The sequence below is a fragment of the Ovis aries genome, chromosome 5 (assembly GCF_016772045.2).
Source record: "Ovis aries strain OAR_USU_Benz2616 breed Rambouillet chromosome 5, ARS-UI_Ramb_v3.0, whole genome shotgun sequence".
NCBI classification, from domain to species: Eukaryota; Metazoa; Chordata; class Mammalia; order Artiodactyla; family Bovidae; genus Ovis; species Ovis aries.
This window is the reverse complement of record NC_056058.1, coordinates 66,398,237-66,412,218: the sequence shown is the minus strand read 5'-3', so window position 1 is coordinate 66,412,218 and position 13,982 is coordinate 66,398,237. Positions and strand designations below refer to the sequence as shown.

General features: G+C 41.5%; 2 protein-coding genes across 4 annotated transcripts in view; both read left to right on the top strand.

Annotated features, from left to right (window-relative positions):
* Window positions 1-8,672: 8,672 nt before the first annotated feature.
* The window catches only part of HAVCR2 (hepatitis A virus cellular receptor 2), a 48,970-nt gene continuing 43,660 nt past the window's right edge, over window positions 8,673-13,982 (top strand). Inside the window, exons 1-2 of one of the 2 annotated variants that reach the window (XM_060416593.1) lie at window positions 8,673-8,725; window positions 9,117-9,162. The gene's annotated coding sequence lies outside the window, so the exon portion shown is untranslated. The remainder of the gene's footprint in view (window positions 8,726-9,116; window positions 9,163-13,982) is intronic. The other variant, XM_027970448.3, reaches the window with a different exon arrangement.
* The window catches only part of MED7 (mediator complex subunit 7), a 15,739-nt gene continuing 10,429 nt past the window's right edge, over window positions 8,673-13,982 (top strand). The window contains exons 1-2 of one of the 2 annotated variants that reach the window (XM_027970450.3): window positions 8,673-8,725; window positions 9,117-9,162. The gene's annotated coding sequence lies outside the window, so the exon portion shown is untranslated. The remainder of the gene's footprint in view (window positions 8,726-9,116; window positions 9,163-13,982) is intronic. The other variant, XM_027970449.2, reaches the window with a different exon arrangement.

The following is a 13,982-nucleotide window of genomic DNA, read 5'->3' as shown; positions in this document are numbered from 1 at the left end:
GAAAAACAATATTTCTGCTTTATTGACTATTCCAAAGCCTTTGACTGTGTGGATCACAATAAACTGTGGAAAATTCTGAAAGAGATGGGAATACCAGACCACCTAACCTGCCTCTTGAGAAATCTGTATGCAGGTCAGGAAGCAACAGTTAGAACTGGACATGGAACAACAGACTGGTTCCAAATAGGAAAAGGAGTACATCAAGGCTGTATATTGTCACCCTGCTTATTGAACTTATATGCAGAGTACATTGTGAGAAATTCTGGAATGGAAGAAACACAAGCTGGAATCAAGATTTCCAGGAGAAATATCAATAACCTCAGATATGCAGATGACACCACCCTTATGGCAGAAAGTGAAAAAGAACTAAAGAGCCTCTTGATGAAAGTGAAAGTGGAGAGTGAAAAAGTTGGCTTAAAGCTCAACATTCAGAAAATGAAGATCATGGCATCTGGTCCCATCACTTCATTGGAAATAGATGGGGAAACAGTTGAATAGTGACTGACTTTATTTCTCTGAGATCCAAAATCACTGCAGATGGTGATTGCAGCCATGAAGTTAAAAGACGCTTACTCCTTGGAAGAAAAGTTATGACCAACCTAGATAGCATATTCAAAAGCAGAGACATTACTTTGCTGACTAAGGTCCGTCTAGTCAAGGCTATGGTTTTCCTGTGGTCATATATGTATGTGAGAGTTGGACTGTGAAGAAGGCTGAGCGCCAAAGAATTGATGTTTTTGAACTGTGGTGTTGGAGAAGACTTTTGAGAGTCCCTTAGACTACAAGGAGATCCAACCAATTCATTCTGAATGTGATCAGCCCTGGGATTTCTTTGGAAGGAATGATGCTAAAGCTGAAACTCCAGTACTTTGGCCACCTCACACGAAGAGTTGACTCATTGGAAATGACTCTGATGCTGGGAGGGATTGGGGGCAGGAGGAGAAGGGGATGACAGAGGATGAGATGGTTGGAAGGCATCACTGACTCAATGGATGTGAGTCTGAGTGAACTCCGGGTGTTGGTGATAGACAGGGAGGCTTGGCATGCTGCGATTCATGGGGTCGCAAGAGTCAGACATGACTGAGCAACTGAAATGAACTGAACTGAACTGAACACAGTCAAAGGCTTTGGCATAGTCAATAAAGCAGAAATAGATGTTTTTCTGGGACTCTCGTTTTTTTCGATGATCTAGTGGATGTTGGCATATGATTTCTTGTTCCTCTGCCTTTTCTAAAAGCAGCTTGAACATCTGGAGTTTCATGGTTCATGTATTGCTGAAGACTGGCTTGGAGAATTTTGAGCATTACTTTAATAGTGTGTGAGATGAGTCAATTGTGCCATAGTTTGAGCATTCTTTGGCATTGCCTTTCTTTGGGATTGGTATGAAAACTGACCGTTTCCAGTCCCGTGGCCACTGTTGAGTTTTCCAAATTTGCTGACATATTGAGTGCAGCACTTTCACAGCATCATCTTTCAGGATTTGAAACAGCTCAACTGGAATTCCACCACCTTCACTAGCTTTGTTCCTAGTGATGCTTCCTAAGGCCCATTTGACTTTACGTTCCAGGATATATGGCTTTAGGTGAGGGATCACACCATAGTGATTATCTGGGTTGTGAAGATCTTTTTGTACAGTTCTTCCGTGTATTCTTGCCACCTCTTCTTAATATCTTCTGCTTCTGTTAAATCCATACCATTTCTGTCCTTTATCGAGCCCATCTTTGCATGAAATATTCCCTTGGTATCTCCAATTTTCTTGAAGAGTTCTCTAGTCTTTCCCATTCTATTGTTTTCCTCTGTTTCTTTGCATTGTTCGCTGAGGGAGGCTTTCTTATCTCTCCTTGCTATTCTTTGGAACTCTGCATTCAGATGCTTATATCTTTCCTTTTCTCCTTTGCTTTTCACTTCTCTTCTTTTCACATCTATTTGTAAGGCTTTCTCAGACAGCCATTTTGCTTTTTTGCATTTCTTTTTCTTGGGGATGGTCTTGATTCCTGTCTCCTGTACAATGTCATGAACCTTTGTCCATAGTTCATCAGGCACTCTATCAGATCTAGTCCCTTAAATCTATTTCTCACTTCCACTGTATAATCATAAGGGATTTGATTTAGGTCATACCTGAATGGTCTAGTGGTTTTCCCACTTTCTTTACTTTCAGTCTGCATTTGGCAATAAGGAGTTCATGATCTGAACTACAGTCAGCTCCTGGTTTTGTTTTTGGTGACTATATCCAAAAACAAAGCTTCTCCATCTTTGGCTGTAAAGAATATAATCAATATGATTTCAGTGTTGACCATCTGGTGATGTCCATGGGTAGAGTCTCCTCTTGTATTGTTGGAAGATGGTGTTTTCTATGACTAGTGCATTGTCTTGGCAAAACTCTATTAGACTTCGCCCTGCTTCATTCCGCATTCCAAGGTCAAATTTGTCTGTTACTCCAGGAGTTTCTTGACTTCCTACTTTTGCATTCCAGTCCCTTATAATGAAAAGGATATTTTTCGGGGATGTTAGTTCGAAAAGGTCTTGTAGGTCTTCATAGAACTGTTCAACTTCAGCTTCTTCAGCGTTACGGGTCAGGGCATAGACTTGGATTATGTGATATTGAATGGTTTGCCTTGGAAACGAACAGAGATCATTCTGTCATTTTTCATCCAAGTACTGCATTTTGGACTTTTTTGTTGACTATGATGGCTACTCCATTTCTTCTAAGGGATTCCTGCCCATAGTAGTAGTATAATGGTCATCTGAGTTAAATTCACCCATTCCAGTCCATTTTAGTTTGCTGATTCTTAAAATGTCGCTGTTCGCTATTGCCATCTCCTGTTTGACCACTTCCAATGTGCCGTGATTCATGGACCTAACATTCCAGGTTCCTATGCAATATTGCTCTTTATAGCATTGGACCTTGCTTCTATCACTGGTCCCATGCACAACTGGGTGTTGTTTTTGCTTTGACTCCATCCCTTCATCTTTCTGGAGTTATTTCTCCACTCATCTCCAGTAGCATATTGGGCACCTACCGACCTGAGGAGTTCATCTTCTGGTGTCCTATCTTTTTGCCTTTTCATACTGTTCATGGGATTCTCAAGGCAAGAATAGTTTGCCATTCCTTTCTCCAGTGGACCACATTCTGTCAGACCTCTCCACTATGACCTGTCCATCTTGGGTGGCCCCACAAGGCATGGCTTAGTTTCACTGAGTTAGACAAGGCTGTGGTCTATGTGATCAGATTGGCTAGTTGTCTCTGATTGTGGTTTCAGTCTATCTGCCCTCTGATGCCCTCTCAGCACCTACCATCTTACTTGGGTTTCTCTTACCTTGGACATGGGGTATCTCTTCACGGCTGCTCCAGTAAAGTGCAGCTGCTGCTCCTTACCTTTGACATGGGGTATCTCCCCATGGCTGCCATTCCTGACCTTGGAAGTGGGGTAACTCCTCTAGGCCACCACTCCTGACCTTGGACGTTGGGTATCTCCTCTCGGCTGTGGCTCCTGACCCTGGACATGGGAACTCCTCTCTGCCGCCGCTCCTGACCTTGGACATGGGGTATCTCCTCTCGCCGCTCCTGTGCCATGCAGCCTCCTCTTCTGCGCCGCGCAGCAGGTTAAGAAGCAACAGAACTGGATATGGAACAACAGACTGGTTCCAAATTGGGAAAGGAGTATGTTAAGGCTGGATATTGTCACCCTGCTTATTTAACTTAATATGCAGAGTACATCATGAGAAGTGCCAGGCTGGATGAAGCACAAGCTGGAATTAGAATTGCTGGGAGAAATATCAATAATCTCAAATATGCAGATGACACCACCTTTATGGCAGAAAGTGAAGAACTAAAGAGCTTCTTGATGAAAGTGAAAGAGGAGAGTGAAAAAGTTGGCTTAAAACTAAACATTCTTAAAACTAAGATCATAGGATCTGGTCCCATCACTTCATGGGAAATAAATAGATGGGGAAACAATGGAAACAGTGACAGACTTTATTTTGGGAGGGGCTCCCAAATCAATGCAGATGGTGACTGCAGCCATGAAATGAAAAGACGCTTGCTCCTTGGAAGAAAAACTATGACCAACCTAGACTGCATATTAAAAAGCAGATACATTACTTTGCCAACTAAGGTCTGTCTAGTCAAAGCTATGGTTTTTCCATGTATGGATGTGAGAGTTGGACTATAAACAAAGCTGAGCACTGAAGAATTGATGCTTTTGAACTGTAGTGTTGGAGAAGACTCTTGAGGGTCCCTTGGACTGTAAGGAGATCCAGCCAGTCCATCCTAAAGGAAATCAGTCCTGAATATTCATTGGAAGGACTGACGCTGAAGTTGAAACTCCAATACTTTGGCCACCTGATGTGAAGAATTGAGTCATTGGAAAAGACCCTGATGCTGGGAAAGGTTGAAGGCAGGAGGAGAAGGCAATGACAGAGGATAAGATAGTTGGATGGCATCACCAACTCAATGGACCTGAGTCTGAGTAAGCTCTGGGAGTTGGTGATGGACAGGGAAGCCTGGCGTCCTGCAGTCCATGAGGTTGCAGAGTTGAATATGACTGAGCTACTGAACGGAACTGAATTTAAAAAATGGGCAAAAACTTTTAACAGAGCATTCACTAAAGAAAAGATACATATGGCAAATAAGTACCAAAAAGATACTCAACACTAGAGAAATGCAAATTAAAACCACTACTTAGCCAGTAGCATCACAAAAAGGAAAATAGCAGAGCAGGGTACAGAGTAACTGAAATTCTTATAGTTTTCTGGTAGAAATGAAAAATAATGTATCTTTTATAGAAAACTGCTTGGCACTTTCTTATGTAGTTAAATATATACCTATATTATAAGGCCTTGCAATCCCTTAGTTATTCAAAGAAAACTTTATGTCCATACAAAGATGTGTATGTGATACATAGGACTGGAAATAACCCAAATGCCCATCAACCGATGAATGAATTATGGTACATCCATACGATAGAATACTCCTTCTCTGTAAAATGGAATAAACTATTAATACATAGAACAATGCTGATGGACTTCAGAAGTTTTAAGCTAAGTGAAAGAAGTCAGACACAAAAGTCTACATACTACAGGATTCCATTTATACGATATTCTGGAAAAGATAAACTTATGTGAATGGAAATCAGATCAGCAATTACCAGGGGCTAGGGATGAGGGAGGGGAATGAATACTGAAGGGGTACAAAAGGAATTGCTTGGGATGATGCAAATATTCTATACCTTGATTCTGGCGATAGTGTTTAGAAGGCAGAATATATTAATCAAAACTCATTGAACTGTCCACCTGAAGTTAATTTTACTTTATGTGAATTATGACTCAATAAACCTGTCAACTCAATGGACATGAGTTTGAGCAAACTCTGGGAGATAGTGAGGGCAGGGAAGCTTGGGGTGCTGCAGTCCATGGAGTCACAAGGAGTCAGACATGACTGAGCAACTGAAGAACAAACAACCTTAAAAAAATTGACAGGGTGTAGAAAGAGGGTGACTATTTCTGCTTGCCACTTAGGGTAAAATTATAAAAATGATATTCTTTACAATGTGCCACACTCCTAAAAACAGCCAAGATGCTAGTTACCATGGACTCCTGCCCGTAACTGCCCCTTCATCTCCTCCCACTCTCCTTTTGCTCTTAGTTGTGAAACACATGGGTTCCCTTCCTGTCTAACTCAGAGGATCACAGCAGCCTCAGACTCTTCACACTTGCTGTCTACAAGATATTTGCACAGTTGACTCCTTCTCATCACTCGTCTTAGCTCCAAAGTACCTCTTAGCAGAGGCTACCCCAATCACCTTCTAGAAAGTAGCTACCCATCCACCTACATAGCTATCACTTTATTTTGTATTATTTTTCTCTCCATAGCAACTTATCACTACTAGAATTATTATTTTTTTCTTGTATGCTGCTGTTTGTATCTCTCTATGAGAAGGCAAAGCTTTTGTTTGTCATTTTTACCATCCAGAACAGTGCTTGGCATAATAGATGCAATAAAGACTTACTCAACAGGTGTAGCCCTTATTGGGCTTCCCTGGTAGCTCAGATGGAAAGAATCTGCCTGCAATGCAGGAGACCCCAGTTCAATTCCTAGGTCAGGAAGATCTTCTGGAGAAGGGACAGGCTACCTACCACAGTATTCTTGGGCTTCCCTGGTGGCTCAGCTGGTAAAGAATTTGCCTGCAATGTGGATGACCTAGGTTTGATCCTTGGGTTGGCTACCCAACTCCAATATTCTGGCCTGGAGAATTCCGTAGATTGTATAGTCCATGGGGTTGCAAAGAGTCAGATACAAATGAGCGACTTTCACAGCCCTTGTTAAGCTAGAAAAGGCACCTTTAAGAGAGAAATTTTCCATTCAGATTCCAGGTGTAGCCACATAAGCGAATGTCTATTATACACCATATTTTCACTAGTTCCTCTCATGATGTGAATTTTACACCATTATTCATTTGTAGCTTATTGTAAAGAACACTAGACTAACAGTCAAGAGTCCCAGATTCTAGCCTTGATCCTCCCTTTAACTGTAAGACACTGAACTTTTGGGTCCAAAATTTCATTTCTAGAAATTTATCTCAAGGAAAACATTGAACAGGTACACAAACATATACATGTGCACCAAGAACTAGGGTACTCATCCAGTATATTCACAATAGTAAGAGTTGGAAGGAAGATAATTTCACATAACAGGCTTTGGCTATATAGACCCTGGTTTATCCATTGATGTCACACTGTGAATTCATTTGAAAATGATTATATTCATTTTGTTACTTATTCAGTGGACGTTCATTGAGTACTGGCCAATTCCAGGTATTGTTCCAGGTACTGATGCAGAAGTGAATGAACCGAAGACCCTATGATGATGAATCTTTTATTTTGATGGGGAAAAAAAGACAATGAATGTAAACAAATCATATACTACATAATATGATATCAGATGGTAACACATTCTATGAAGGACAGATAATACATAGTAAGGAAATTAGGGACATTCCCCAAGAAAATGATTGGGGCATGCCACTTTTGAGTATCCAGGAAAGACCAATCCGACAAGGTCACATTTGACCAGAAACCTGTATGAAGTGAGGAGGTGAGGCATGTGAATATCTGTGGAAAGAGAGTCCTAGGCAAATGCAATGGCCTTTAGGCAGAAGTAGACTTGAAAATTTCAGGGGAAAAAAAGAAACCTTGTATGTGGAGAAGATTGAGCATAGAAAAAAATGGTAGGAAGTATTATTGGGGAAGTAGCCAAGGACTAGATTTTTGTAGCATTTCCTATAGGCCATGGTAAGGACATTAGATTTTATTATGAATGTGAAGCCTTGGAGAACTTTAAGAGTGGCCAGATCAGTCATATTTTAAGACAGTATGATAAAATAGGCTTTGTTGTTGTTGCAGTTCAGTCGCTAAGTCATGTCCAACTCTTAAATAGGCTAAGGAAGGACAAAAGTGGAAGCAAGGAAACTATTGACATTTAGGGGGTTATTTCAGAAGTCAGGGGAAGATTATGGTGGCATGGATGAGGATGGAGGCAGTGCGGATGGTGAAAATTAATATTTTGAACTTTTACTTATTTCCACATAGAACTAATACAAAAGACTGATACCTTAATTTTGAATAGAGTATGGGAGAAAGAGGAGTGAAGATGAACTGTTATGTTGGAGACTTTGCAGTCGAATAAAGATGTGTAATACTGTTGGTTAAGAGGGTCTGAGTGCAAGGGACAGGGTGTTGCCAGGATCTAGATACCACTTGAGTATTATCACCTGGATGACATTAAGAGGAGAACTCAGTCCGGGGGCAATTCAAATGATCAAGTGTGCCAAATGCTGCTGAAAGTAGACCAAGATGAGGACTAAAGAATGCCCACTGGAGGTCACAATTTATGTAACATTGGTCTCAATGGAGAAAAGCCTGACTGGGGTATGCTCAAAAGTGAACAAACTTCTTCAACAAATAAATTGATTGTGGGTGGGGGAGAATGAGGTAGAGGAAAGAAACTACAGATTAAAAGATGATTAATAGATACATCCAGTATCAGACTGATACAGACAGTCACAAAGGGGTGGACTTTACTGGATCCTCAGATAATTGGTATCCAAATACTGACTTGATTTTCACAATATTAAATAGCTGTCGTGTCTGACTCTTTGCGACCCCATGGACTGCAACACGCCAGACCTTCCTGTCCTTCACCAACTCCAGGAGCTTGCTCAAACTCATGTCCTTTGAGTCGGTGATGTCATGCAACCATCTCCTCCTCTGTTACCCTCTTCTCCTGCCTTCAATCTTTCCCAGTATCAGGCTCTTTTCCAATGAGTCAGTTCTTCACATCAGGTGGAAAAAGTATTGGAGCTCCAGCTTCAGCATTGGTCCTTCCAGCGAATATTCAGGAAAATAGAAAAAGAAAGCAAAGAATAGCTACTTTTAATAGTAACACATTCTTCGCGACCCCAAACCCTGTGGCTGCTGCAGAATCACGGAAGGGTGGGAGGTGCCAGAGGGAAGGTAGGAGGAAAGGGGTGGCTGGGGAGAGGGAGTATGCGCCCGCGAAACGGTGAGCCAACCGTCACAGAGGCGGGACTAGAGCCTCGGTTAAAGGACAGCTCTTTCCAGCCAATCAAAGGACAGTATCAGTGGCTTCTTCCTGGAAGTGGAGGCCGGAAGTTGGATTTCGGCTTGAGGTGGAGAAGGCGGCTGCTAGTGTAAGCCCAGAGCTGAAGTAAGTGGGCGGCGACGGCTTGGGCCTCAGTTCCTCGTACATTTCTTTTTCCGGACCCCGCTGCTTCCTTTGGGAGGGCTGGGAGTCCGGGGAGGCCTGGTGCTGAGTACGTTCGTCCGCCTTCCTCTCCGGCGTTCCTCAGAGAGCGCGACCTTCCCCGCAGCTCGCGAAGCCGGGGTCAGGGGTGGGTGGGGGTAGTTGGCCTCTCGTGGGAAGGTACCCTCTGCGCGGCGGGCTCTAGGCCGCCTCCGGGGGGAGGCCGAGCCCGGCCGGAGGTTGGCACACCTGAGTTCTAGACCCGCTCCGCTGGTTTACCGAGCTGTGTGGCCTCGCCACGTCTTCTGGCCTCTCTCTGGCCTTGTCCCTAACCAGTCTCGCCCTTCTTCCTCAGGGAGCATTCCTGAAATCAAAAGATTTAATGGGAGACGGGGAAGGAGGTAGGTCCCAGGCGTCATTCATTAGATCTTCTGGGGAGGTTTTAAAGCTACATTCCAGCAGCTCCGTTTACAGTAGATAAACGAGTCGAACGTCTGGAGATAAGACCCTACAATACCTTTCTTTTTTGGGTTAAATCCGTCAGAACGGAACAAACACTAGAAGATGATCTTGAGTCTGATAATCAGCTTTGATGCTTGACGCATGTCTTAGGAAAAACCTCCATTGCCTTTGACAAGTTTAGTCTGGAGAAGTGGTATAAACAAACATGATTTCTGTTGTATGTCAGTTTCCATTTGTACTCTAAGATGCTTCATTGTTTACTGATTTAAAGGAGCTTGTGCTGTGCAACCATAACAGGCAAGGTTGAGAGTTCCTGCTATGCCATTTCCTGGCCGTTTGATCTGGTTACAGATACTTCTTGGTGAGACAGACTTGGGACCCTCATCTCTAAAATGAAATTGATAGTAGTAGTAACTCATAGAATTAGTTTGAAGCTTAAGTAAAAGAGAATATAAAACAATGATACCTGTCATTTAGTTGCCCTTTGGGGATTGGCAGTTTAAGTAGAGGATTACACAAGGTTCTGGGAAGCACAAAACAGGAATTCCAATCTGAAAAGGCTTGAAGGGGTGAAACCTAGGCTGTATGAAATTTATTTTGAAGTACCAGATGATTGCTAATTCTCTGATTTTGTTAATTATGTGGTTCTAAGAGGACATTCTTATTTGGGTCTACCCACTGAAGTATTTTAGATAAAGAGATGAGAGACCAATAAGGCAGATGAGGGAAAATGTTAACATTTGAAGAATCTGAAGAATATGGAATATTATTCATAGACTGAAAAGTCTGAATTTTTGAAAGTTTTAAAACATTGGTTATAACTATTTGCAACTATCATAAGTGTGTTGTAAATAAATGAACCAGTACACAGTATTTATAACCCTCCATTCCATGTACTTTCACCCCTTTTTTTCTTAGTGGCCATATTGTGTATATATAGACATTTTATCCAAGGCCTCATATGGGTGAAGGTATGGATGAAGGTATGGGTTATTTCCAGCTTTTCCTGCTCTTTTCAAACAGTGCTGCATTAAATATCCTGATACACAGATTTGTGTACTTCTACCAATATTTTTGTAGGATAAATTTCTAGAAATAGAATTGTTGGGTCACCAGTCAGTCCTAAAGGAAATCAACAATAAATACTCATTGGAAGGACTGATGCTGAAGCTCCAATACTTTGGCTACCTGATGCAAAGAGCTGACTTATTGGAAAAGACCTTGATGTTGGGAAAGATTGAGGGCAAGAGGAGAAGGGGGAGGCAGAAGATGAGATGATTAGATAGCATCACTGATTCAGTGGAAATGAATTTGAGCAAACTCTGGGAGATAGGGACAGGGAGGCCTGAGGTGCTGCAGTTCATGGGGTCGCAAAGAGCTGGACACAACTTAGCAACTGAACAACAGCAACAGTGTTGTTAATCAGCTATACTTCAATATAAAATAATAAAAAGGATTGTTGGGTCAAAGAAATCAGCATTACAGTGTTTGATACTGTCACATTAATTCCAAGTAAGCATATTTGTTTCCTATCAGTTGTGTATGAGAATTCCCCATATTCTCTTGGTGATACTGGCTTGCCACCTTAGAGTGTTATGGTGGCTGTGATGGTGTTTAGTGGGACCTCAGGGCAACGGATGTTTTCCACTGCAGAAGACTTCCCTGCAGGGCCAGATTAGCTAAGAGCTTGCTTGTAAAATTGGCATGACCACTCTGAAGAAGCTGAAAGGTAGAGTGTGATCTGTGCTGGAATCCAGCACCTGCCACATAGAAAGTGTTGTTTGTTAAGTGATGGAGTATTTGAAATCTTGATAGTCTTATATGGATAGGATCCTTTTTTAGAATTTATTTTTAATTGAAGGATAATCGCTTAATTGGCAACTGTGAATCAGCCATAAGTATACATATGTCAACTTTCCCTTGAACCTTCCCCCCGACCCCCACTCCATTTCACACTTGTAGGTTGTCACAGAGTACCAGATTTGAGCTCCCCATGTTATACAGCAACTTCTCATTAGCTATTTTACATATATGTGGGGATTTTTTGCCTTTTTTTTCTTTTTTTAATTGGAAGATAATTGCTTTACAGTATTGTGTTGACTTCTGCCATATATCAGAATCATGAATCATGAATATATCATGAATCAGCCACAGGTATACATAAATCCCCTCCCTCCTGAACTCCCCTCCCATCTCCTACCCCATCCCACCCCTGTAGGTTGTCGCTAGGTTGAGCTCCTTGTGTCACACATCAGATTCTCACTTGCTATCTATATGGTACATTTACATATTATAATGTACATGTTTCCATGCTGTTATCTCAGTTTGTCCCTCCCTGTGCTTCCCCCACTGTGTCCACAAGTCTGATCTCTATACCTGTGTCTCCATTGCTGCCCTGCAAATAGGTTAATCAGTACCATCTTTCTAGATTCCATACGCATGCATTAACATACAATATTTGACTTTCTGACTTCACTGTATAATAGGCTCTGCTGCTGCTGCTGCTAAGTCTCTTCAGTCTGTGGGCTACCCCACAGACGGCAGCCCACCAGGCTCCCCCATCCATGGGATTCTCCAGGCAAGAACACTGGAGTGGCTTGCCATTTCCTTCTCCAATGCATGAAAGGAAAAGTGAGAGTGAAGTCGTTCAGTCATGTCCAACTCTTAGTGACCCCATGGACTGCAGCCTACCAGGTTCCTCCGTCCATGGGATTTTCCAGGCAAGAGTACTGGAGTGGGGTGCCATTGCCTTCTCCAATAATAGGCTCTAGGTTCATCCATCTCATTAGAACTGACTCATACGCGTTCCTTCTTATAGCTGAGTAGTATTCCATTGTGTATATGTGCCACACCTTCCTTATCCAGTCATCTGTCAGTGGACGTCTAGGTTGTTTCAATGTCCTAGCTATTGTAAAAAGGGCTTCAATGAACACTGGGGTACTTGTGTTTCTTTCAATTATGGTTTTCTCAGGATATATGCCCAGTAGTGGGATTGTTGGGTCATATAGCAGTTCTGTTCCTAGTTTTTTTAAGGAATCATGCTGTTCTGTGTAGTGTCTGTATCAGTTTGCATTCCCACCAGCAGTGCAGGAGGGTTCCCTTTTCTTCACAGGCTTTCCAGCATTTATTGTTCATTGATTTTTAAATGATAGCCGTTCTAATTGGTATGAGGTGATACCTCATTATAGTTTTGATTTGCATTTCTAATAATGAGTGATGTTGAGCATCTTTTTATGTGTTTGTTGGCCATCTGTATGTCTTCTTTGGAGAAATACTGTTTAGGTCTTCTGCCCACTCTTTGGGTTATTTGTTTTTCTGGTGTTGAGTTGCATGAGCTGCTTGTATATTTTGGAAATTAATCCTTTGTCAGTTGTTTCATTTGAATTATTTTCTCCCATTCTGAGGGTTGTCTTTTCACCTTGTAAAAATTTTCCTTTGCTATGCAAAAGCTTTTAAGTTTAATTAGGTCCCATTTGTTTACTTCTTTTTATTAAATTTTCATTACTCTAGGAGATGGATCAAAGATGATCTTGCTGTAATTCAAGTCAGTGAGTGTTTTGCTTATGTTTTACTCTAATAGTTTTACAGTTTCTGACTTTATGTGTAGGTCTTTAATCCATCTTGAGTTTATTTTTTTTTTGTATGGTGTTAGGAAGTGTTCTAACTTCATTCTTTTACATGTAGTTTACTGTCTGGTTTCCCCAGCACCATCTATTGAAGAGGCTGTCTTTTCTCTTATGTATTCTTGCCTCCTTTGTCAAAGATAAGGTGCCCAATAGGTGTGAGGATTTTTATCTGAGCTTTTCTTCTTGTTTCTTTCATCTGTATTTCTGTTTTTGTGCCAGTACCATATTGTTGAGTATTATAGCTTTGTGGTATAGTCTGAATTCAGGAGGGTTGATTCTTCTAACTCCATTTTTTTTTCCTCAAGATTGCTCTGGCTATTCAGAGTCTTTTGTGTTTCCATACACAAACTGTAAAATTTTTTGTTCTAGTTCTGTGAAAAATGTTGGTAATTTGATAGGTAGTGTGTTGAATCTGTAGATTGCTTTGGGTAATATAGTCACGTTCACAATATTGATTCTTCCAGTCAAAGAACATGATATATCTCTCCATTTATTTATGTTATCTTTAATTTCTTTCATCATTGTCTTATAGTTTTCATTATACACGTCTTTTACTCTCCTAAGGTAGGTTTATTCCTAGGTATTTTACTCTTTTTGTTGCAATGGTGAATGGAATTGTTTCAAAAAGGATTCTTTTAAAAATTTGCTCTTAGCAGGGTATTATTCTGAATATTTTCTTGCTTTTATTCAGCATTTGCATTTTCTTCATCTTTTGCCTATTTTTCTGTTATTTTTTTTAACATCAGTTCAGTTCAGTTCAGTTGCTCAGTTGTGTCTGACTCTTTGCGACCCCATGAATCACAGCACGCCAGACCTCCCTGTTTATCACCAACTCCCGGAGTTCACTCAGACCCACGTCCATCGAGTCCGTGATGCCATCCAACCATCTCATCCTCAGTCGTCCCCTTCTCCTCCTGCCCCCAATCCCTCCTAGCATCAGTCTTTTCCAGTGAGTCAACTCTTCGCATGAGGTGGCCAAAGTACTGGAGTGTCAGCTTTAGCATCATTCCTTCCAAAGAAATCCTAGGGTTGATCTCCTTCAGAATGGACTGGTTGGATTTCCTTGCAGTCCAAGGGATTCTCAAGAGTCTTCTCCAACACCACGGTTTAAAAGCATCAATTCTTCGGCACTC